Raw genomic sequence first — 23,551 nt, 5'->3', positions numbered from 1 at the left:
TAAACACGGTAAATTATTGACAAGCAAGTTGATGAAACAAGAATATCAGCAATCTCGTTAAAGACGTCGTTTCTTTAACTCTTCTGGTCAATGCACGGCGGGTGTGACCGGTCGGCGGGGGTGCTCACTCCTCAATGGCACCTGATCCCACTTCTGATGTTTCGCAGGTCAGTGTTTGCTCTGCTCCTATTTTGTATTGTTTTATAGATGTTGATATTGAATACTGTTCCGTTATCTCCATATCCTTCTTCCATCAGTTATAAATACAACAAGTTGCTGTCCTTTAAAAAAGGACTGCAATACGTGGACCATATGCATGTTTTTCTAACCGAAATTCAATTAAGAAATTTTCTAGGTGTAGTGAATATTCATGTAGGTTTGTTCACATTGTCCACAATGATCTGCCTTCTTATGACTGATTGTAGTCTCAAAGCAAAGTTGTTAAATTTTATCTCCGATTAGCGGCCTTAAGTTTTGCCAGTTTCAAAAATCGGGCTATTTTGATACATATGCATGTAACCGATAATGGCTGCGACTTGACACCTGTTCTGGATTTATGCGGAAGAAAAACAAAGATCCGATGATGGTTCACGTGTATCACAGCTCTGTAGCACGCAGAAATTTTTGCCCCCCACACAGGTTGAAAGTAACTGTTATATATAGACCTCTATCAAACGGCATTGGATTGCTGAAAAAATTAGCTTTGCGAACCTTGATGCACAAGACTTATGCCGTTTAAAGCTTCTTCTATTTTTTAAAATCTTACCGAAGCTCATCGTAAAATAAGCATTTCATTAGAATTGTAAAGTTACATGTATACTAAGTTCTTCCTACTTTTTAAAATGCTTGTATCAATCGAATCAAAGTTTAGTTTGTACATAAAAGGTATATGACTGTATAAGAAGGAGACTCAGATAGCCAATGACTATGTAAATGTGATATGTTGGATTTAAAAGCGCGATTTGCAAATAATGGCATATTCTATACCTTTAAAAATTTGTTCTTACATAAATCTAAACGAAAAAATTCTAACATTTTTAATGTTTTGCTGAGCGGGCACAAAAAAAAATCGATGTTGGACTGTTGAGTGAGATGTTGGACCGCTTACGCCACAGAATGGGTGGGGCTTAATCTCATTTTCATTCGTTAAACAGTTAACGTTAAATCACGGAATACAGTATAAAATACATGTATGTCAATAAAATAATATGAAAAGTATTACAAAATAATTATTGACAGAGTTCTCGGGCTAAATGCGTTTTGTCGGACCCTCGAACCTCTCGAAGGAAATTGAGAAGGGGCTTGCCCTCCGGTTTTTGATGCCCGCATAAAGCAGAGCGGATCAAAAACCCTTGATTTGAGGGGGTGATAGAATCAGGAGGGGTGGAGTATCCTCCCACTTCTATTTCCATGATCGTATTTAGCTCACCTGAGCCGAAGGCTCAAGTGAGCTTTTCTGATCACATTTTGTCCGTCGTCCGTCTGTCTGTCCGTCTGTCCGTCTGTCTGTCTGTCTGTCTGTCTGTCCGTCTGTAAACTTTTCACATTTTCGACTTCTTCTCAAGAACCACTGGGCCAATTTTGACCAAACTTGGTACAAAGCATTCTTGAGTAAAGGGGAATTTAAATTGTAAAAATGAAGGGACATATCACCTCGCAAGGGGAGATAATCAAGAAAAGACAAAAATAGGGTGGGGTCATTAAAAAATCTTCTTCTCAAGAACCACTGGGCCAGTAAAGCTGAAACTTATGTGGAAGCATCTTGGGATAGTGTAGATTCTAAATTGTACAAATCATGACCCCCGGGGGAAGGGCAGGGCCACAATGGGGAATCAAAGTTTAATATAGAAATATATAGGAAAAATCTTTGAAAATCTTCTTCTCAAGAACCGCTGGGCCAGAAAAGCTGAAACTGATGTGGAAGCATCCTGGTATAGTGTTAATTCTAAATTGTTCAAATCATGACCCCCGGGGGAAGGGCGGGGCCACAATGGGGAATCAAAGTTTTACATAGAAATATATAGGAAAAATCTTTGAAAATCTTCTTCTCAAGAACCACTGGGCCAGTAAAGCTGAAACTTATGTGAAAGCATCTTGGGATAGTGTAGATTCTAAATTGTACAAATCATGACCCCCGGGGGAAGGGCGGGGCCACAATGGGGAATCAAAGTTTAATATAGAAATATATAGGAAAAATCTTTGAAAATCTTCTTCTCAAGAACCGCTGGGCCAGAAAAGCTGAAACTTATGTGGAAGCATCCTGGTATAGTGTTAATTCTAAATTGTTCAAATCATGACCCCCGGGGGAAGGGCGGGGCCACAATGGGGAATCAAATTTTTACATAGAAATATATAGGAAAAATCTTTGAAAATTTTCTTCTCAAGAACCACTGGGCCAGAAAAGCTGAAACTTATGTGGAAGCATCCTGGTATAATGTAGATTCTAAATTGTTCAAATAATGACCCCCGGGGGAAGGGTGGGGCCACAATGGGGAATCAAAGTTTTACATAGAAATATATAGGAAAAATCTTTGAAAATTTTCTTCTCAAGAACCACTGGGCCAGAAAAGCTGAAACTTATGTGGAAGCATCCTGGTATAGTGTAGAATCTAAATTGTTCAAATCATGACCCCCAGGGGAAGGGCGCGGCCACAATGGGTTATCAAAGTTTTATATAGGAATATATAGGAAAAATCTTTGAAAATCTTCTTCTCAAGAACCACTGGGCCAGTAAAGCTGAAACTTATGTGAAAGCATCTTGGGATAGTGTAGATTCTAAATTGTACAAATCATGACCCCGGGGGAAGGGCGGGGCCACAATGGGGAATCAAATTTTAATATAGAAATATATAGGAAAAATCTTTGAAAATTTTCTTCTCAAGAACCACTGGGCCAGAAAAAGTGAAGCTTATGTAGAAGCATTCTGGGGTAGTATTAATTCTAAATTGTAGGAATCATGACCCCCGGGGGAAGGGCGGGGCCATTATAGGGAATCAAAGTTTTACATAGAAATATATAGGAAAAATCTTTGAAAATTTTCTTCTCAAGAACCACTGGGCCAGAAAAAGTGAAGCTTATGTGGAAGCATTCTGGGGTAGTATTAATTCTAAATTGTAGGAATCATGACCCCCGGGGGAAGGGCGGGGCCATTATAGGGAATCAAAGTTTAATATAGAAATATATAGGAAAAATCTTTGAAAATCTTCTTCTCAGGAACCACTGGGCCAAAAAAGCTGAAACATATGTGCCCATGGAAGGATCATGGGGTAGTGTAGATTTCAGAATGTCTAAATTATGATCAGTGGGGTAGGGTGGGGTTGCATTATGTATAACAAGGGTGAAATCTGGTAAAGAACAGAATGGTCAAAGCTTCTCAGGTGAGCGATGTGGCCCATGGGCCTCTTGTATTTTGTTGTTGTTCTTTTTTAACATTTAAAATGTTCACTGGAAGTCTGATTGTCCTTTTCATGCTACCCCCAAACGTTTTAAATTTGATACAGAAGAGTAAAAGGAAATCACCCTTACATCACAAAACTTTTTGATCCAAGATATTTCTAAGGTAATTTGTCATTTTGCCTCTTAAAATACACCTTTCATTGGTATGCTTCGATATTTATTGTTTTTCTACATTTTGCCAAAAAAAGATTTCAAATACAAAACTTATACTGGTTAAATTAAGCTGATGTTAGCTCCGATGGTCTCATTGGGTTTGCATGTCTCTGACTTTTAAACAAGAAACAAGAAACTTGACATGTCTGCTCCATCAGTTTTAATCGTTGAATCATATAAAACTTTCATTGATGTTTTTTTTTTCTGTCATGACGATCACTGATTTTTTAAAATTGAAAAACAACGCTCTCCTTGCCCTTTTGGGCTCGATAAGCCCTTTACTCCTCTAAATTCTGAGTCCTTGCCTTGACCTTAAAAAAAGTAACCCCCCCCCCAATTCCGGAGAAAAAATTTCAAAACTAGTTCAGGAGGTTCTTAATATAGTTTTAGTCCATCCTCGCAAGCCACTGGTCCTGAGTGAAAACATTGCGTTTTGCGCAGTTTGGGGGGGGGGGGGGATTTCTCCACTTTTAAGCATTGATCAATCAACTACCATTCACTCACTAATTCTAGACACATTCTTTCAACAATCTGTTTATATTATCCACCTCTCAACTCTTTATAGTCAGGGACGAAGCAACCGTGGGGGCCAGGAGGAGGCCTAGCCCCCCCCCACTTTTTTCCCCAACATTACCTTTATTATTGTTAATGTTCACTGTAAAGTTGGTTCCCCCCCCCCCCCAATTCTTACCACCGTATAGTGATATGAAGGAAATGTAGTATTGTATGTATTGTATGCGAAAAAATTGGAAGTAAAAAGGAAGTTGGCCTTGGAAAAAGTTGGGAATTTTTTTTTTATGCTTGTCAACTTTTACAGGTAAGTAAAAAAAAATTCTCTGGTTGCCCCCCCCCCCTCCACTTTCAAAAACGATGCTACATGCCTGATAGCAGTCTCTACAGGCGATATACTCGCTTGAAGTGTATTTTCAGCAATTTAACAAACGATTCTAATCAAATCAGTTTACCACTGTAAAGGATTTGGAGGTGGATAAAATATACAGATTGGTTACAGAATGTGTCTAGAATTCGGGAGTGAGAGTTAGTTGATTGAACAATGCTGGAAAAAGGAGAAATTTCCCCCAAAGTGCGCAAAAAAATCTTCAGCCGTAAATGGTACCTTTTTTTTGCATTACGGGATCTGTAGCTTTATGGACAAGACTAATATTTAAAACCACAACGCTACAGTTCTGCAGCTAGGAATTAGGTCACACCAATAAAATTTATTGTTCGTCGGACCCGCGCGCTCTTAGTTAAACAAAACTATACAAATAATATAAATTTGAAATTCCCGCACCATTGGAATTCTTTGCTGTTTTCCGTTATATTTCCGCTCTATTTATCGTACTTTTAATCTACTTACTCTGCAAATCAGAAAAAATATAATTGTCCGCTCAATTTTTTTCACGCCCCGCCTTAAAATTTTGCCTTCAAAAAAGTAATAATATTATTATCTAACCGCTACCCCGCTCGTACTTTTTTCATCAAGTGTCCGACGGACAGTGTGGCCTTATTCACATGTATTGACTTTTACTTCCTTTCCTTTTTTTCTCAAATTTCTTCTATATAATCTACTCATTCTAGTATATGAATGTATTGAGATGTACGACAATTACAATGGAAGTTAATCCTTTCATTTTCAAAACAAGATGGAATGGAATGCAACCCCCATTCGAATTAAATTCATGTCTATTAAGGACATACACAACGTACCTTACCTACTGATAATTTTCCAAGATATTCTAAATTTAAACTTATTTATAATATCATTAAATGTTCTTGGACAAAAAATCAGCATGCGTTTCCAGGGGTTTTGAAAAGATATCGAATTTTGAAAATTTTTGCATTATTTAAATAAAAATGTACAAAAATTATAAAACATGAATTCCAGATTTTTTTCCATCAAAAATTGTTTAAGAAGAGGTGTACAAATCCATATATAGACATTAAAAATATTGCACACAGGCCCTTCTTTTAGTGGAACTCTTCAACTCCAAGGCAGAATCCAAAAAAGTTAAAACTACGTTGCGCATGACCTTAACATGAAAGTCAAGAAATTTTACTGAAATTCTAAAGGACATTATGTACTCCTTTAATTAATATACTATATATGAACCTTTCTCCTTCCACAGAAGCCAATTTGGATATAAAAGCATAAAGTGTACACTTAAACTTGTTTTATTTTCTTCCTTGCATGGTCATTTCAACATAAAAGTATTTGTACATACATTTTAAAAATTTGTATTATGACAAGGGATAATTTTCACTGAGTGATTAACAAATTCTTCAAAATTCTAAACAAAATATGATAAATCTTCTACAATTGTTTCTATTAAAGAGCTTAACATTAATGGACTGAAGAAAATAATGCATTCCTTTTGAAAATAAAATAACCTAACAAAACCTGCTTCAGCTGTGTATTGTATATGAATATCCATCCACTGATCTCCAAGTATACATGATTGAAGAATTGTGGTTCTATGAACTAACATTTGGCAAAGAAAAATTCTGTACATTTTAGTTTTAAAATTTGGTCATTTTTTGTATAATTTTATAAGTTCTCCTTCTAAAGGAGATCATTATAGTCTAAAAATGGCCACAACCACCAGCCATATATAAATTTCCTTCTTATGAATTCTGGCATGTGGTAATTTGAAGAAAAAAATGAATTGAATCTAAATGATCTAGGCCACACTAATGAAAATTTTTGTTCGTCGGACCCACACGCTTATTTAAACAAAACCATACAAATAATATTAATTTCAATTTCTCGCACCATAGGAATTCTGTGCTATTTTCTGTTCCATTTCCGCTCTATTCATTGTATTTTATATCTGCTTACTCTGTAAATCAGAAAAAATATAATTGTCCGCTCAAATTTTCACGATCTGCCTAAAAAATTGCCCAGCAAAGAGTAATAATATTATCATTTAACTGCTTGTACTTTTTTTAAATCAAATGTCCGACGAACAAGAAATTAAATTGGTGTGGCCCTACATAACTTTTTAAGCTTTGTGAAAAATGGTAACACTACATGATTGTATATATAAAAAGAATAAAATTACATGTACATGCATTAATATAAATTATAAGGCAAAATAATCCATCTTTAGATCTATGGTATTGTTGATATAATATTCAGACATAAAGTTCTTTAATTTTCTTTATGACTAATGCCTTCCTTTTTTTACTTCCTTAATGTCAAATCAAATCCTTTAATGGTAGTGCTTTGGGTCATGTTGCTGTGAAGATACATCGGAAATATGCAGTTTTCTTCTTCTCCCTGTCGTTTGGAGTTTTAAGGTACCGAGATAATACCTGAAATTAGAAAACATCATTTCTGAGCATTTAAAGCAATGTAATCAAGCAAATTCAAATAATTGTGGTCCCTCGCTTTCGGTGTCTTAGTTTGTAAGGTGCTATTATATATAGCATATTGTGTTAAATATTAATTCCCTATCATATATTGTCAATTCCAAAGCAATATTTTGAATTAAGGTCAAATAAAAAGGTCAAGGATTATAATCATTCCAAGGTCCGAAACATCTCAATCTTGTCTCACAAAAGGGACATCAAAAATGAAAACCAAAATCAGAAGTTACAATGAAAACAAGAGGCCCATGGGCCCACATCGCTCACCTGAGCACATGGGCTAGTTAAAAAAACACAAGTCAGCTCAGTATTGAAGTTTACTTGTTGGGGGGGGGGATGAAATTTTTTAATACTTGAGAACTCGCTTGATTAAAATTATATGTTATACATGTACTGCTGAAAATTCACTTCAAGTGAGTTTTTTAACTGTAGATATAACTAAAAATGGTTGGGAGGTGGATAAAATATACACTATTTTATACAGAATAAGTCCAGAATTAGGAATGGAAAGGTAGTTGATTGACCAATGCTAGAAAATGGAAAAATTTTCCCCAAAAGTGCGCAAACAATGCCCCGTAAATTACACCTTTTTTGCATTACGGGACCTGTAGCGTTAGAGTCAGACAAATTATAAAACCATAGTGCTACAGATCTGCAGCTAAATTTTGCCATACTTGAAAAGATATTACTTGATCTCCCATTGTGACCCCTCATTAACCCTCCCTAAACCCAAGAGATCATGTTATGAACAAACTTGAATTAACTCTGAGGATATTTCCATATTAATATCACAATCATAGCTTTGCTGATCTTGAGCAAAGGATTTTAGAAAAAAATTCCTATATATTTCTATATAAAAATTTGATCAGCCAGTGTGGCCCTGCCCTACCCCCGGGTGTCATGATTTGTACAAACTTGAATCTACACCACCTAAGGATGCTTCGACAAGAGTTTTATCTTTCCTGGCCCAGTGGATTTTTTAAGATTTTTCCTATATATTCTATGTAAACCTTTGATCAGCCATTGTGGCACCGCCCTACCCCGGTGAGTCTTGTTTTCATTGTAACATTTGATTTTGGTTTTAATTTTTGATGTCCCTTTTGTGAGACAAGATCGAGATGTTTCGGACCTTGGAATGATTTTAATCCTTGACCTTTTTATTTAACCGGGGCTCACCTGAGCACATTGTCTAGGAAAAAGCACAGATCAGGTCAAAACTGAAAAATTGAGAGGCGGGGGGGGGGGGGTGCCGCTTTGTTATGATTTTAACAAAATAAAATATACATTAAGGGGGTTGATTCCATATAAATATCACTAATCATGGCTTTGAAGTACTTGAGAAGAAGATTTAAAAAGATTTTCATATATATTCTTATGAAAGAGTTTCATCGGCCATTGTGGCCCCATCCTACCCCTGGGGGTCATGATTTGAACAAACTTGAATCTACACTACCTGAAGATGATTACACATGAGTTTCATCTTTCCTGGCCCTGTGTTTCTTGAGAAGAAGATTTTTAAAGATTTTTCCTGTATACTCCAATGTAAAACTTTGATTGGCCATTGTGGCCCCACCCTACCCCTGGGGGTCATGATTTGAACAAATTTGAATCCACACTACCTGAATATGATTCCGGGTGAGTTTCATCTTTCTTGAGAAAAAGATTTTTAAAGATTTTTCTTATATACTCCTAGGAAAACTTTGATCAGCTATTGTGGCCCCATCCTACCCCGGGGGTCATGATTTGAACAAACTTGAATCTACACTACCTGAAGATGATTACACATGAGTTTCATCTTTCCTGGCCCAGTAGTTCTTGAGAAGAAGATTTTTAAAGATTTTTCCTATATACTCCTATGTAAAACTTTGATCGGCCATTGTGGTCTCACCCTACCCCTGGGGGGTCATGATTTGAACAAGCTTGAATCTACACTACCAGGGTCTGACAAATCCCATTGCCCGACGCCCGGGGTTAGTGAATTTTTAAGGGGGGGAGGCAAGTGAATTTTTTAATAGGTACATGCCCGTGGGCAAGTGACTTTAAAAAAAATCAATAAATATTTTTAAAAATGTTATAGGACAGGAGTCTGAAGTTCTTATCGTCAAAAAAAAAAAATCCGGAAAGAAATTTTCCTACCTTCAACTAAAATACACCATGATGGCAATATGTTTTGGGGGGACACACTTAAACTAATAGATCTGGGCTTGGCCTAAAAAATCTCGCAACAAATTCAGTATTCGGAGCGTTTTACTATTTATTCAAGTTAAGAAATCCAATCTTCTTGACGACTACAGGCCGTTTCTGGCCCTTTTTCCACTTTAACAGCTCATCCTGGACTCCATGCCACTAAACTGGAAGTAAATCTCGCAGTGTATATTTGACGTCTATGAACATGATCATGATGATGAAAGCTTGTTCAAATGAAATAAAATAAATAATTATTCAACATATTTTGATTCAGTTATTTTAAACATATTTAAGAAAACTTTAAAAGTTATCAATTCTTTTTCTTACTTGTAAGACGATATGTACCAGGGACAGATAATTCTATTTTTACACAGTGCCAAATTTAAATCATTGAAAAGCCAAGTCAACAAAGAGCCAAACAGCTTGTCTTACCGACCTGATGAGGCATTATTTTGTTTTAAAAATATATTTTTTTTTTAATTGGTCACATATGGAAACATAATATTGTACATGAAGATTTACATACAATTTTTTTCTCTTCTTCAATTACGTAAAATATTCACTGCGGTGTTTACTTCCAGTTTAGTGGCATGGAGTCCACTCCATACTCCACTAATCAACCTCTTTCAAATGACACCAAGGTCAATGACTTTGTGACCTTGACTGTGACCTTAATGCTAAACATAGGTAATCAAAGATTACGAAGCTCACCTCGACGAATGTTATCAGTTTAAGTAATGCAAATCTCACATCATATTTTCTTAATATTTAGTATTCATCCCAACAACAATATTCTTGCAAGTTGTGTTAAACCCCTTACATGGCATATACACATTTCTAAGCCTGTAGTGTGAAAAATATGTACATGTATAGTGTAAACAAATATTCATAACTGTTAATAATGCAGATATCAAGGTCTTCAAGTTCATTCGGATTGATCTGTTCCCAAAACTTTAACCAAGCCTCTTGTATGGAAAATATAGGTCAGATCCAGCATCCGAAGGAAGTCTGATAGTGTCCATCCTTAGATGCATCATCCATGCAAGTTTGGTTTAGCTAGGGCTTATAGTTACTTGGGAATAAAAATGTAGGTCAGATCCAGCATCCGAAGCAAGTCTGGTAGTGTCCATCCCTAGATACATCATCCATGCAAGTTTAGTTTAGCTAGGGCTTATAGATACTTGGGAATGAAAATATAGGTCAGATCCAGCATCCGAAGCTAGTCTGATAATGTCCATCCCTAGATGCATCATCCATGCAAGTTTGGTCCAAATAGGGCTTATAGTTACTTGGGAATGAAAATGTAGGTCAGATCCCGCATCCGAAGCAAGTCTGGTAGTGTACATCCCTAGATGCATCATCCATGCACGTTTGGTCCAAATAGGGCTTATAGTTCCTGTGGAATGGACCTGCTCCAAAAACTTTAACCAGGTCTCCTATCTGGAAAATGTAGGTAAGATCCAGCATCCGAAGCAAGTTTGGTAGTGTACATCCCTAGATGCATCATCCATGCAAGTTTGGTCTGGGTAGGGCTTATAGTTACTTGGGAATGGACCTGCTCCAAAAACTTTAACCTGGTCACTCATCTGGAAAATGTAGATCAGATCCAGCATCCGAAGCAAGTCTGGTAGTGTACATCCCTAGATGCATCATCCATGCAAGTTTGGTCTGGGTAGGGCTTATAATTCCTTGGGAATGGACTGGAAAAACTTTAACCTGCTCCAAAAACTTTAACCTGTTCACTCATCTGGAAAATGTAGGTCAGATCCAGCATCCGAAGCAAGTCTGGTAGTGTACATCCCTAAATGCATCATCCATGCAAATTTGGTCCCGGTAGGGCTTATAGTTCCTTGGAAATGGACCTGCTCCAAAAACTTTAACTGCTCCAAAAACTTTAACCAGGTCACTCATCTAGAAAATGTAGATCAGATCCAGCATCCGAAGCAAATCTGGTAGTGTACATCCCTAGATGCATCATCCATGCAAGTTTGGTTCAGGTAGGGCTTATAGTTCCTTGGAAATGGACCTGCTCCAAAAACTTTAACCTGCTCCAAAAACTTTAAGCAGGTCACTCATCTAGAAAATGTAGATCAGATCCAGCATCCGAAGCAAGTCTGGTAGTGTACATCCCTAGATGCATCATCCATGCAAGTTTGGTTCAGGTAGGGCTTATAGTTACTTGGGAATGGACTTGCTCCTAAAACTTTAACCTGGGACGCCGACGCCGACGCCGACGCCGGGGGTATAGCATAAGCTCATCTCGACTTCGTCGAGGTGAGCTAAAAATAGCTTTTTCCAAACTTTGTTGCCGCCGGGCGCATAGTGTTTCACAAACACATCTTGTTTTTTTTTATGGTCTACTTACCCTCTATACTAGTACTGTGTGTACATCTGTCCTCCACATTCAGCTTAAGTACAGGATCTTGGCTATAAGTTGACAAAAATTCAGGATACCTGTAATTTAAAGAAATATCAGTAAGAATGTGCTGCAAATCACATATTCCATATAATATCAAATATGACACTATACCGGGGCAAAAAAAATATACATGACTGTACTCATGTTTCCTGTCACCTGACCTATCCTCCATTTTACTCTCCGAACCTCATAGTTTTTTTTTCACGTTTTCATTTTTTTTGCTATTTTCCCGAAATGTTTAAATCGGCCAACAATATTAAATGTTTTTTACAGATGAGTTTCAGAAGCGTTTTAATACAAAACTTGGGCAGACCTGTCAAAAAAATTATTGAACATACCAATGAGAAGTATGGAAGCCCTAACACCAACTGTGCAAAAGTTCTAAGTTATAACTAAGGTTGAAGAGTGATATATTTTTGTAAAAGTGGTCAAACTTCAAGGTCAAGAGGTCAAATTTGGTGGTGGTGGTACCCAGAGAAAGGTCTTGTCACAAGAAATACAAGTGTACAGCAGTGAAATATGAAAGCCATAGCCCCACTCACTCCAAAGTTATGAGCAAGGTTAAAGTTTTTGAGGACAAACAGCCAGATGGACTACAGGGCAAAATCTATTTACCAATACGTCTTATTTCAACTATGGAAGAGTTTAAGATTTTAGTGCGCTCCTCTGTAAAAAAGTTGCAGAGTGTACAAATCTTTCAGGATTTCTGGGACAAACGTAACATAAACATGTAAACAATATGTTGGATGTCGATGAACAAATCCTAACAAAAATGAAATGAATCATTTTATTGTTGTGGACTTTATACATGTTATATGCATGAAGAGTAGAAAGGACAAAAATATCAATTTTTATCTATTTTTTATCATATGTATTTAATTATCATCTAAATATAATTCACATGCTTTGGATATGTATTTTATTATTGGATGATAAATGAGATGGGAGTCCGAGAACATAACAAGGGATAAGCCTATAGCGCAACAAACATGAAGGTGAAAAAATTAAATCTCAATATGTTATGTCGCGACTACCAATGAGTACCTCGCAGTTATCTAACTTACCTCCGCTCTTTTGCGAGGGAGTCAAGAAAAGTCTATAAATTATAAATTTCTGGGGGCAAATGACATTGTTTACATTAGTGACAATCGAATGATTCGAACAATTTAATGCCAAAATCACGATGTTTTGCCAGATATTGAATTCCAAATAGTAGATTGTCAAATAAGGAAAGTTAAGAATATTTTATATACTGAAAAATGTGACGATTTTCAATGAAAATTTAACTATAAGAGTCCGCTTAATTAAACATATCTTTAAAAATGTGACAATTTAGGATTGGCTCCTCTCAAAAATGTATAAGGCTGGTTCAGCGATTGTCTAGCGAGGTATTCCACCAGGATTTTTTACTTATCTGTCCTTTTAAATGCTACAATGATCGATCTTGCATTAATTGTATTGAATAGCACATTGCTCCCACCCAACAGATGATTCCTACCTCCTTCATGAAAGAGTTCAGCTAAGTTAAGTAATCGCGATATCAAGTATTGTATCAAAATTTTCCGAAATATTTCATCTAAAATTAAAGTATACTTTATGTAAATCTGTCAAATCTATACAACTTATACATATCTCATGAAGATTGAAGTTTTTGGCCTGTAAAATATAATACACACGCGAAAAAGGGCAAATTGAGTCATTTTTTCACACTTTTAGTGTTGTAAAATTGGACAAATTTACTATTATCAAATTGAATCGGAAGAACACAATCACTTATATAATTATATAATTGATAATTTTAAATGTTATAAAAGGTTAGATTTATTCATCCTTAGAAGTATTTTAAAAAGACAATGCACCAGGATATGGATATAATAATTATAACCTCTTTACCATGCACGTTCTCATTTTGTTTACTGCTGATTAGAGTGATGTCCCTTTGGTGAATATAAAAGTTAAACCTGCTCGGCTTGAGAAATACGGCTTGAAAAATATAGTGATCTATCGATGATAATATTTACAATCGATTGTCGCCAATCTGGGCCTTTAAACGACGATTTTTCGATAGTCAGCGACTATCATAACAACACTACACACTTTTTAAAACAATGTTTTGAAATGTATGAGTGGGTCTTCACTCCACTTTTTTTTCAAGTTTATCCTCAAAGTTTGCATACAAAATGAAATATACTATTTTGATTTCCAAAATTATGGAGTAAAAACCCAATAAACCTTTTAAAAAATTATAATTTTATGATATAACTTTTGTATCTTTTCGAGAAAAACTTGAAGTCCACTGAGTCAATGGTCATATCACAAACATGATTTAAATGCCAATCCTCATCAGGACTTGTGTAGCATAGTGGTTAGCTTGCTAGTCTCAGTAGAGAATGCTACTCAGGATTTTTATTGCTAGGGTTCAATCTAATGGATACATGTACCACATTTTTATATCTGTGATAGTCAGTTGGTGAAAAAACTGCAACAAAAATTGCGTACAGATCTCGAGACACGTGGATATATAGGAAGTTGACATCGAATTTGCATAAAAATGAATCTCACTACCAGTATATAATATGCCTCGACAAAGAGTGTTAAAAAATTTCAAACTTCTTGCTACCATAGTAGTTGCTGAAAAAAAAAACATAAAAATTTACACGCACAGATAAACAGGAAGTTGATGTGAGATTTCCTAAAAAATAATGCCATTATTATCCCTCAATATGTAATGCCTATAGAAAGATAGACAGACATGCTAATTCCAATTTACTCCCCAAATTTGATTGAGAATGGGTTAAAATAATTGTATGTTGTTATTGAATATTCCTCACAGTTGACTTGTAGGTAATACTTATCATTGCTGACTTGTGGGGAATATTTCTCACTGTTAACTTGTAATACTTTTCATTGGTGACTTGTGGGGAATATTTCTCACTGCTGACTTGTGGGGAATATTTCTCACTGTTAACTTGTAATACTTTTCATTGGTGACTTGTGGGGAATATTTATCACTGCTGACTTGTGGGGAATATTTCTCACGTAGGTTATATTTATCATTGCTGACTTGTGGGGAATATTTCTCACAGTTAACAATTTTAGGTAATATTTATCACTGCTGACTTGTGGGGAATATTTCTCACTGTTCACTTGTGAGGAATACACATGTATTGACCATTGCTTTACCCTTAAAACTTTGTTTCCATATAAATGTTGCCTTTGAACCCAACCAATAAATGTACAGTTCAGTGTATATTGCTGACTTGTGGGAAACATTTATCACTTATTGGGAAATGCATTATTTTATTATACATGAACATTACAGATAAAAATTATTTTTCAACAAATAAAATAACTATCAAATCTTAAAAAAAATCAATCATCAATATTAATAATTGTATTGAAACTACATGTATTACTAATCTAATGTTTACAAGTCTTTTAAATCAAAGCACATTAATTTTAAAAACATTTGTTTTCCTTCACTAGATTTAAAACAAATTGCAAATTTTAATTTTCTCAGGTAAAAAAAAATGTTTTCAATTCAAAAAAAATAAGTATGTTGAAAAGGATAAAAAGTCATAAAATCAGGAGACAGTATATATAAGTACTAATTTAATCATTGATGGATTTAATTGGCCATTGACTAATTATTATTAACCAAATTTTGATTATATTTTGTAAAATTTTCTGATTATTGTTACACAGTTAGCATGGTTAGCACACATGTATATTTTCTGACAACTTCTCAGCATGTTCATGAGGCTTTTAACCTACTTTGAAATCATGAACAAGGACCAAATTTTTTTTTAATTTTAGATATACCAGTTTATATACTTCTATGTACATGTATTAGGCTTCATAACATACATGACAGGGATTTTCCACTGCCCCGTGTAGGGCCGAATATGGGCCCCATTCCCAATTGCAAAATCACTATTTTTCCCAAAATAGAACCCATAAAGTTAACTTGATTAAATTTCTGGTAAAATAATGGCCAGTTTTTTTTAAATGAATAAAATAAACAAATATTTTATGAAAATTGGCTAAAAATTTATTATTATTGTTCTATCATCTGCTTTACAATTTTGAATAATTAAGGAAAACATCATATTTATTAATTTTAAGTGTTTATTTCTTGAAAAATATCATGCTATAAAATTTCCCAATTATTGATAAAATGCCGTTAAATTCCCAATTTCAAGGGCCTGGGCCCCATTCCCAAAATGGTGTGGAAAATCCCTGCATGATATCAGCATGCTTTTTTTTATTATTATTTCTGTTTTTAGAGCAACGGAAGTACTGTAAACCAACTTTTATTTGAGTGCAAGAAATATTTGCCAGTTTCATGACCTACATTTACTAGTGACTAGTAAATTATTAATTGCCCTGGACTATTAATTTTGCTTTATATTTGTAGAGAATGTTTCCTTTCATTAGTCACGGAAATTAATCAACACAGATTAGATATGCAAATAAAAGATGACACAAATAGGGTACATGTGTACTACCTGGTAGTTGGTTTACAGTACTGCTCACATATAGAGTTCAAAATGAGATTTTACAGCTATCTTGACTTACCAATACTAAATCCTTCTGTTTCCATACACAAATCCAGACAAAATGCTTTCAGTTATAATACTCTAGTTCTTTACATCCTTCATGTCCATGCAAGCGTGTCTGTTGACTTTGACTCCAAGTCTCAGTCTCTAACATTTTCAAGAATAAAGTTGTATAATTTGCTCTTGTGGTGAAAACCCGAAAACCTGCAATGATAATTTTGCTTTCAGTTCAAAGTAGTGTTGTCAAATCGGTTGAAACTCAGAATCGATTAATCGGTAACATCGGTTGACCCTAACCGACTGATCATCGGCCAATAATCGAATCGGTAACCCTTTGCATAAAATAGGCATTAGATTTTGTAAAAATTAGAATTTTATTGTTAAATAATGTAAGTAAAGGTGCATTGTACAGATCGAAATTCTAAAAACAGTATATACTCAGTTTGATTAACGATTTCAGTGATACAGATTTTTGCATGATTAGGAATTACTTGGCCTGGGAAAAGGAAGCATTGACAGGTCAGGTTTTAATTTACATGATCATCTAAAATGTATATGGAATTTATTTTTTAAACTGTTATAAGACATTTCATATTGCAAATCCTTGTGACAGGTGAATTCCCCCAAATACTGAAAATTAATATGTTTTATTTAAACAATTAGTTTAGTTTCTTCAGTTTAGAAATACAAATATCATTATCTTTTGATTTATTTTAAACAGATTTTAAGTACATGTATTTTAAAATAGTAAAGGACAACTCTTGAAAGATATACATTTTGATAACAAGAGCCTGTTCTTGAAATAAAAGTGAAAAAACTGTAAAAAAAAAAGATATGAGCTGAAATATACCGATTAATCGATTGTTAAAATCTCCAATCGATGTCTAAAATCGACAGACGTTCCGACCGATCATCGATTATAAATCGATCATCGTGACAACACTAGTTCAAAGATTTCATTGTATATTTTTTTTAAAGTGTTCATATCTTTACCTATAATTACAAGACAGGTATATCTCCACATCACTCAATAGTAATTTTTGACCCTATGCGGCATGCCAAAATTAAGACTTAATGTATGCCCTTTCCTGAACCATATTGTTAACAGTGGGTAGGTAGGTATGAAAAATATTTTACTTTTTTCCTTCTTGTGACATGGCCCAGAGAGCTTTCCCTTTTAAATCAACCGTACAATAACTGCGAAACAGAACTGTACACTTTCTCGTGGATGTTTGATGAGCAGAAACTGTTTTATATGCAAAAAATCAACGATACAGTACAACTTATTTTTAGGAATGACAGAAAACTGAATCAATACCTTAAATGATAGTCATTGAAATTGCATGATAGTGCTGTTAGTATTTATTTAAATTTAATTAAAATGAGAATAGAAATTTACAGCGTAAAGTTACCAGAGGCAGATTAAAAATTTTTAGAAAGGAGGAGTGGGTGCAGAAATCAAATGGTTTTCTTAAAAAAAAAATAAAAGACCAAAATCAGGAAGCATTATCAGACCCAAAACTTTGAGCGCGATCGTTATATGTAAATAAATTTAAAAAGGTATAAATTCAGTTAAGCAAATATAAATAATTATGAATAATAGATATTAAATCTTAAAATCTCAACATTACCTTTCAATTTTATAACCAATTTTAAATTTTTAATATGCTCGCTATCATAAAAGCTGATCTAATTGTTTTAAGCATTGAATTCATATTTTGGGATGTCTTCGGTCCTATAACACACCTGGCCGTGCCGACAAATTGAATACCGCGCGTTAGCGCGGTATGATAATTTGTCGGCACGGCCAGGTGTGTTATAGGACCGAAGACATCCCAAAATATGAATTCAATGCTTATATTTACATTCTCTAATTTTCCTTTATCAAAATTGTTTATTTCGTTCATGTTTAATGAGAATTTAGCGCCCTTTGGTATTGGTGTGCTTAAAAAACGTAATAGCCGTTCGTGACGTTGGAAAGCCGTTTGTGACGTTGGAAATTTAAATAACGCAAAGAAACATTGCGAGGGAAAAAAATGACAAATTAATTTTTATGCGCATTTCTTGTATTTTATGTTAATCTTTAAAGTGTATATTTTTAAATGAAACTGAGTCAAAAACAATATACATTTTGGTGTTCCTAAATACTGAATATGCATGTAGTTCCTACTGTGTATTAATCTAACGCGCGGTGACAAAGTTTCGCGTGTGTTATTGAAATTTGAACGCCGTGGAATTCTAATTGTTTTCATAAAGAAAATTACATTGAATGTAAATATATTACTATGTTTCTCCATTTCCTCCAATTCGCATTATTTTGTATACCACGCCCAATCATAATTCAATAGTAATTGAGGTTTTGAAAAGGATTTTTAGTTATTTTTTACATATGATTTTGTTTCTTATTTATTCCATCAGCATCTAAACCCCAAGGCCAAGGTTTGAATTGTAACAAATTTTAAAAATAAAAGGTGATCTTTAATTAACAATAAGTATTTAATTAAAATGAATTTATTAGACATTTTAATTTGGGCCTAAATAAATAAGTAGTGTGTTTTCAGCATGTTTAGTTCCCCACCTAACTCTAAGAAGTATAGGAGCAGACCCTCAATATTTTTTCTGCTAATATCTTTCCATGAGTAAACTACTGTATGTATACTTTAAAATGCAGGCTTCATATTTTAGCGGCTTTGGTGCAGACAACAATGCACTAATTCATGAATACTGCTAAGAAATCATTTACATATTGATATATACAATACACCGCACATACATGTGTAGCGCTAATTTATGATTATGCCAACCCAGTGATTAGGCCAAAAAAAAAAAATGTGTGTTTCCGGTAACATGTCCCTGAAAATTAGGGTAGGTAGGTAGGCAATTACTTTTTTTTTTACTTTTACTTTTTATTTTAACTGAACATTATATTTGACTGTTTTTTAGGTAAACTGATATTAAATATAAACAAGAAGTATTTTGTTTTCTAGAGGTAGGTAGCAGAACCAATTGGAAGAAATTGATTTACAGAAAAAGACATTTGAATTTCAATCACAATTTAATAATGAAAATTTGTCACATTTAACAAAAAAGTAAAATAAAGAATTCAAGATAGTTTTTCAGGCCTACTTCTACCTCGACCTCATTATCATTACATGTAAAGACATAGTAACTATGAAATTTATGTGTGATGTTTTAATTAATTATTAATTTATTATCCATTTTATAAGTTTGATTCCTCAGAAATCAATAATTGTACTGATACTACAATGTCAATCTCGCCAACAAATTTTCAAATTTGTGTGATAAAGCTTGATTTCTAAACGTTTTCGAATATTTTAATGATCAAATTCTATTTAAATAATTATTTTCTACACCTTTACATTTATAACAATGCGTAAAATGGAAGATATCTTCTGAATTTCTGAGAAACAGGTAACGAAATCGGCACTGCGCGGTTCCGAACTTCACAAAATTTTCGTAACTTATATTGAAGTATATTACACGTGTAGATCATTATAATTATCAAACATTTCAAGGAAAATGTAGTTGATAGCTTGAATTTCATGTAATGCTTTACTGGATGAGAAAATATTGCGTATTGACTGAATTATATGCTCAAAAACCATCGTAAGTAACAGTCCGCCATTTTGAATTTTGGTGGGACTTTCCGAGATTCTTATGTTTTTTAAACAAGTAAATCATGTGATTTCCAACTGCAGTATGGTGCAGTCATCTATTGTTAACCTGTAGGTGGCCACCTGTGCTCTGATAATTTAAAAACAAGCGGTAATTTCAAGTCAAATCAACAATGAAAATATACACACGTATCAACATCGATTCGGTCAAAAGTCTCATTAAGGGTTGGATGCTAAGTGTCAAAAGTCGTCATTAAAGGGGTAAAGGAGGGAACGATCTAAGGGGAAAAGAGCTATTATCTATGCATGTATAATCTTAAAATGCTTGAAAAGACGCTTTTATTTATCTTTTACAAGTGCCTTTTTAACTGCGCGCGTTTTGAAGACTGTAGTTTTAGAACAAATTACGGTACGTAATCCGGATTTGCAATAAAAAGTGCTAGGGTCGGCGCGTAAAATTAGGGTCGGTCGGGTAACCGGAAACACAGGTATTTTTTTTTTTGGCCTTATGCTAAATTTTGAAAGCACCAAATTATATACACATATTACAGTATTCGGAATTCCAGTTTACAATTAGAAATGAAATCCCAATCTTGATCACTTCCATGTTTGAGAAATGCATATCTTACACATATTAATCAGAAATATTTTGACAGTGAAATCCTGGGGGAAAGTGGCAGCTTGCCTGCCAATAAAATGTTAAAATAAAATAAAAATGTTTTTCCTACCTACCTACCCTATCTTTTCTAAGGTTAAAATAGGAAACACTATCTATTTATCTTGGCCTTAGCAAAATAAAAAAAAATACTTATGATACATCAATAATGATGGTCTAAAATCATGAAAATATTTTCAGTAGGGCAATCAGGATGAATGTAGAACAGGGTGCAGGTGAAAGATAATGAAGGCAAATGGACACTATGCAAACCAACGCATGCGAAGAAATATATACAAGTAGGAAGAATGACTTGATAAAAAAACGATAACTAAATCAAGTTTTTTTTGGAAGAATTAAACATGTTAAATAATCTAACCAAGCTAAGAAATTTTAGCTACGTAAATCTATAAATGTACTGATTTCAATGGACCTTTTGAAAAGGTGGAGTTCTCTGTGATACATTTCTGACACTGAGTCAGTGTGTGACTGACATCGTTTATAAATACACGTACAGTTTAAGTCAGATTAACTTTTACAATTAATTCGCCCACACAGGCCTCACTAAACAGCTAAAGACCAGACAGTCGCACCGTCTAGCATAATTTGTATGGGCATGAGGAGGATAGTCGCGTTTCACAAAAAATGGGGACAAGCCTTAAACGCTTACCATACCCCGGGGGTGCTGAAATCATATAAATCCGTAGTTTGTTCTTACATGATAGCCATTAGGCCTATAAACATGATACAATTAAAAAAATAAATAACCGAGGTCTAGGTCGGGTCAAACTTTCCCAAAGTTTTACGTGCATTCATTATTAAATGTTACTTTACGAACGTCTGTAAGAAATAACTGCATGCATGATTTACGTAGTTAAATAAGTTTTCAGCTTATAATATCTTTTAAATATGATAAAAAATCTACTTACCACATATTCTCGGAGCAGCCATTGCCCGCAATAAATTGGTATCATATGGGGACCAGTTTAAATTCCGCTGCGTTCCGAATGAACATTTCCCAGCATCCTCAAACATTCGTTTTACGGTGCAGTGAGAAAATTACCGCGAGTCAATTTTACGGACTTATGGGGATTTTTTTCAAAAATGACCACAAATCGAATAAATATTATCAGTAGAACACGTAGAATTCAAAAAACCCCATGACCATATTTGTGGGGAACGAGAGAGTTCCCCACAATTCTGAACTTTCCCCACAAGAAAGGTCCTTTGTCAGGTGTGAGTTCCCCACAAGTCGGTGAGCGCGAGTGCTCTCTCTCTCTCTCTCTCTCTAATTTTAAAAACATGCAAAATATCAATTAGAAATGTCAAAATTGTCAATGTTTGATATTCGAATATTCGACAGGAGTATTCGAATATATTCGAATATTCGATAAAATAAATACATTTTGCAAAATATATATTTTCACTCTCCGGTCATTTAGTACAGTCGTTTGGCCTGTTCCAGATTTTAACCAGTTCCGATTAATTATTAATTTAAGAGCCGATAATTAATAAATTAAAATGTGTAAAAATAAATTGCTATCTATGGTAAGAAGGCTTATTAATGAGTGTTTGAATAATGTCAAGTTTTGACCTTTTGCCGTCGATTCGGTTTCGTTATTATGTTCCCCAAACGAAGTTGGGGAACATATTGTTTTTACTCTGTTTCTTATTATTAAGGTCTTCCGTCTTCAGCGGAAGACCTTATTGTTTTTCTTCGGTTTCTTTTTCACTTTTATTATTATTTTTTTTTTCTTACCGATTTTGTGCACGCGATTTCTCGAAAACGGCTCAACAAAATCTTATGAAACTTTCAGGACGTATGGAACATCACTTGAACCTTATGCGTTTTTTTCCGTTTCGATGACGTCACTTCCGTTCTAGAGATATCGTCGATTTTCTGATTTTTAAGGGTCATTTTGTCCACAATTTTCCCGAAAAACGGCTCTAGATAGAAACTTCAAACTTTGAGGCTAGGTAGAGCTATGTCTGGAGAGGTGCATCAGGTATATCAAATTTACCGGAAGTGACGCTCGTCGGCGCTCGCTATGGCCCGAAAATAGACCTATCACAAATTTCAAAATTTCTCACACCTTTTCTTCGATATCTTTTTACCTGAAAATATTTTGTGAAAACGTATAGAACAAAAGAAGTGCAGAATTTAAAGATCTTTCAAATGATATCTCGAAAAAAGGGCTGGCCCCTAAATTTAAGGGCCTAGAGGGGCCAACAGTTTTTTCTTTATATCTCAAAACGTATTGAGAATTTGCAATACGTCAAAGAAGCAAAGTTGTTCAAAATGTCAAGCTTAATCTATTGAAGTCGTCAGAAAACGTCCGGCGTCGTCACTTCCGGCCAAACCGGAAGTAGTCGAAAAACGCGTATTTTTGCCGTTCTTGACAAGTTTTTTTGGTAACAAATGTCTCTAGAAGCAAAAAAATAATTTTTTCGTCCGTTGTCGTCACTTCTGGTCAAACCGGAAGTAGCAAAAAATTGCTTATTTTTGCATAGTGTTAAAGGATTCAAACCATTTTTAGGCGTTATTTCTCATTTTTGTTAAAAATTAATGCTACTTCCGGTCAAACAGGACGGAAGACCTTCTCGTTGCTTTGCAACGAGCTTTGCTCTAGTTAAGGTCTTCCGTCTTCAGCGGAAGACCTTCTTGTTATTCTTAGGTTTCTTTTCCACTATTTTTATTAAGGTCTTCCGTCTTCAGCGGAAGACCTTCTTGTTATTCTTAGGTTTCTTTTCCACTATTTTTAGGGTCTTCCGTCTTCAGCGGAAGACCCGTCTATTATTCTTTTGTTTCTTTTTCAATTTTCTTCTTCTTATTATTATTATGTCGCCCCGAACGAAGTCGGGGACGACATATTGATATTGTACGCATGTTTTTTTTATCCAGGCTGTTTCTCGGAGATGGCTGGGACAATCTTCCTGAAACTTTCCTTAAAGGACGATCACTGGTTGTAGTTGTGCAGTGAGGTCGTTCAGTTCCAATATGTCTACCGTTGCCATGGAAACCTGTAAAAAGCGACAAATTTTGTCCGAGAGTGTTCTCTCTGGTCCCTTAAACGTTCGTCATGAAACTTTTCTTATTTTAATGATTAGTATCTGTAGT

At 34.7% G+C, this 23,551-nt stretch overlaps 1 long non-coding RNA gene across 2 annotated transcripts; it reads right to left on the bottom strand.

The window, feature by feature from the left end:
* Positions 1-5,768: 5,768 nt before the first annotated feature.
* LOC134234902 (uncharacterized) lies at positions 5,769-21,679 on the bottom strand. 2 transcript variants are annotated; one of them, XR_009985275.1, is made up of 4 exons: positions 21,363-21,679; positions 16,163-16,347; positions 11,531-11,619; positions 5,769-6,924 (listed from the first exon to the last, which is right to left on the bottom strand). It is a non-coding gene; the product is annotated as an uncharacterized LOC134234902 (long non-coding RNA). The 2 variants fall into 2 exon arrangements; XR_009985276.1 differs by having other exon boundaries at positions 11,531-11,592; positions 21,363-21,677.
* Positions 21,680-23,551: the final 1,872 nt, after the last annotated feature.

This window comes from Saccostrea cucullata, unplaced genomic scaffold (assembly GCF_032062105.1).
Source record: "Saccostrea cucullata isolate Sc308-1 unplaced genomic scaffold, CSIRO_AGI_Scuc_v1 ctg3759, whole genome shotgun sequence".
NCBI classification, from domain to species: domain Eukaryota; kingdom Metazoa; phylum Mollusca; class Bivalvia; order Ostreida; family Ostreidae; genus Saccostrea; species Saccostrea cuccullata.
Note: the sequence above shows the minus strand (reverse complement) of the source record. Positions and strands in the feature narration are given on the sequence as shown.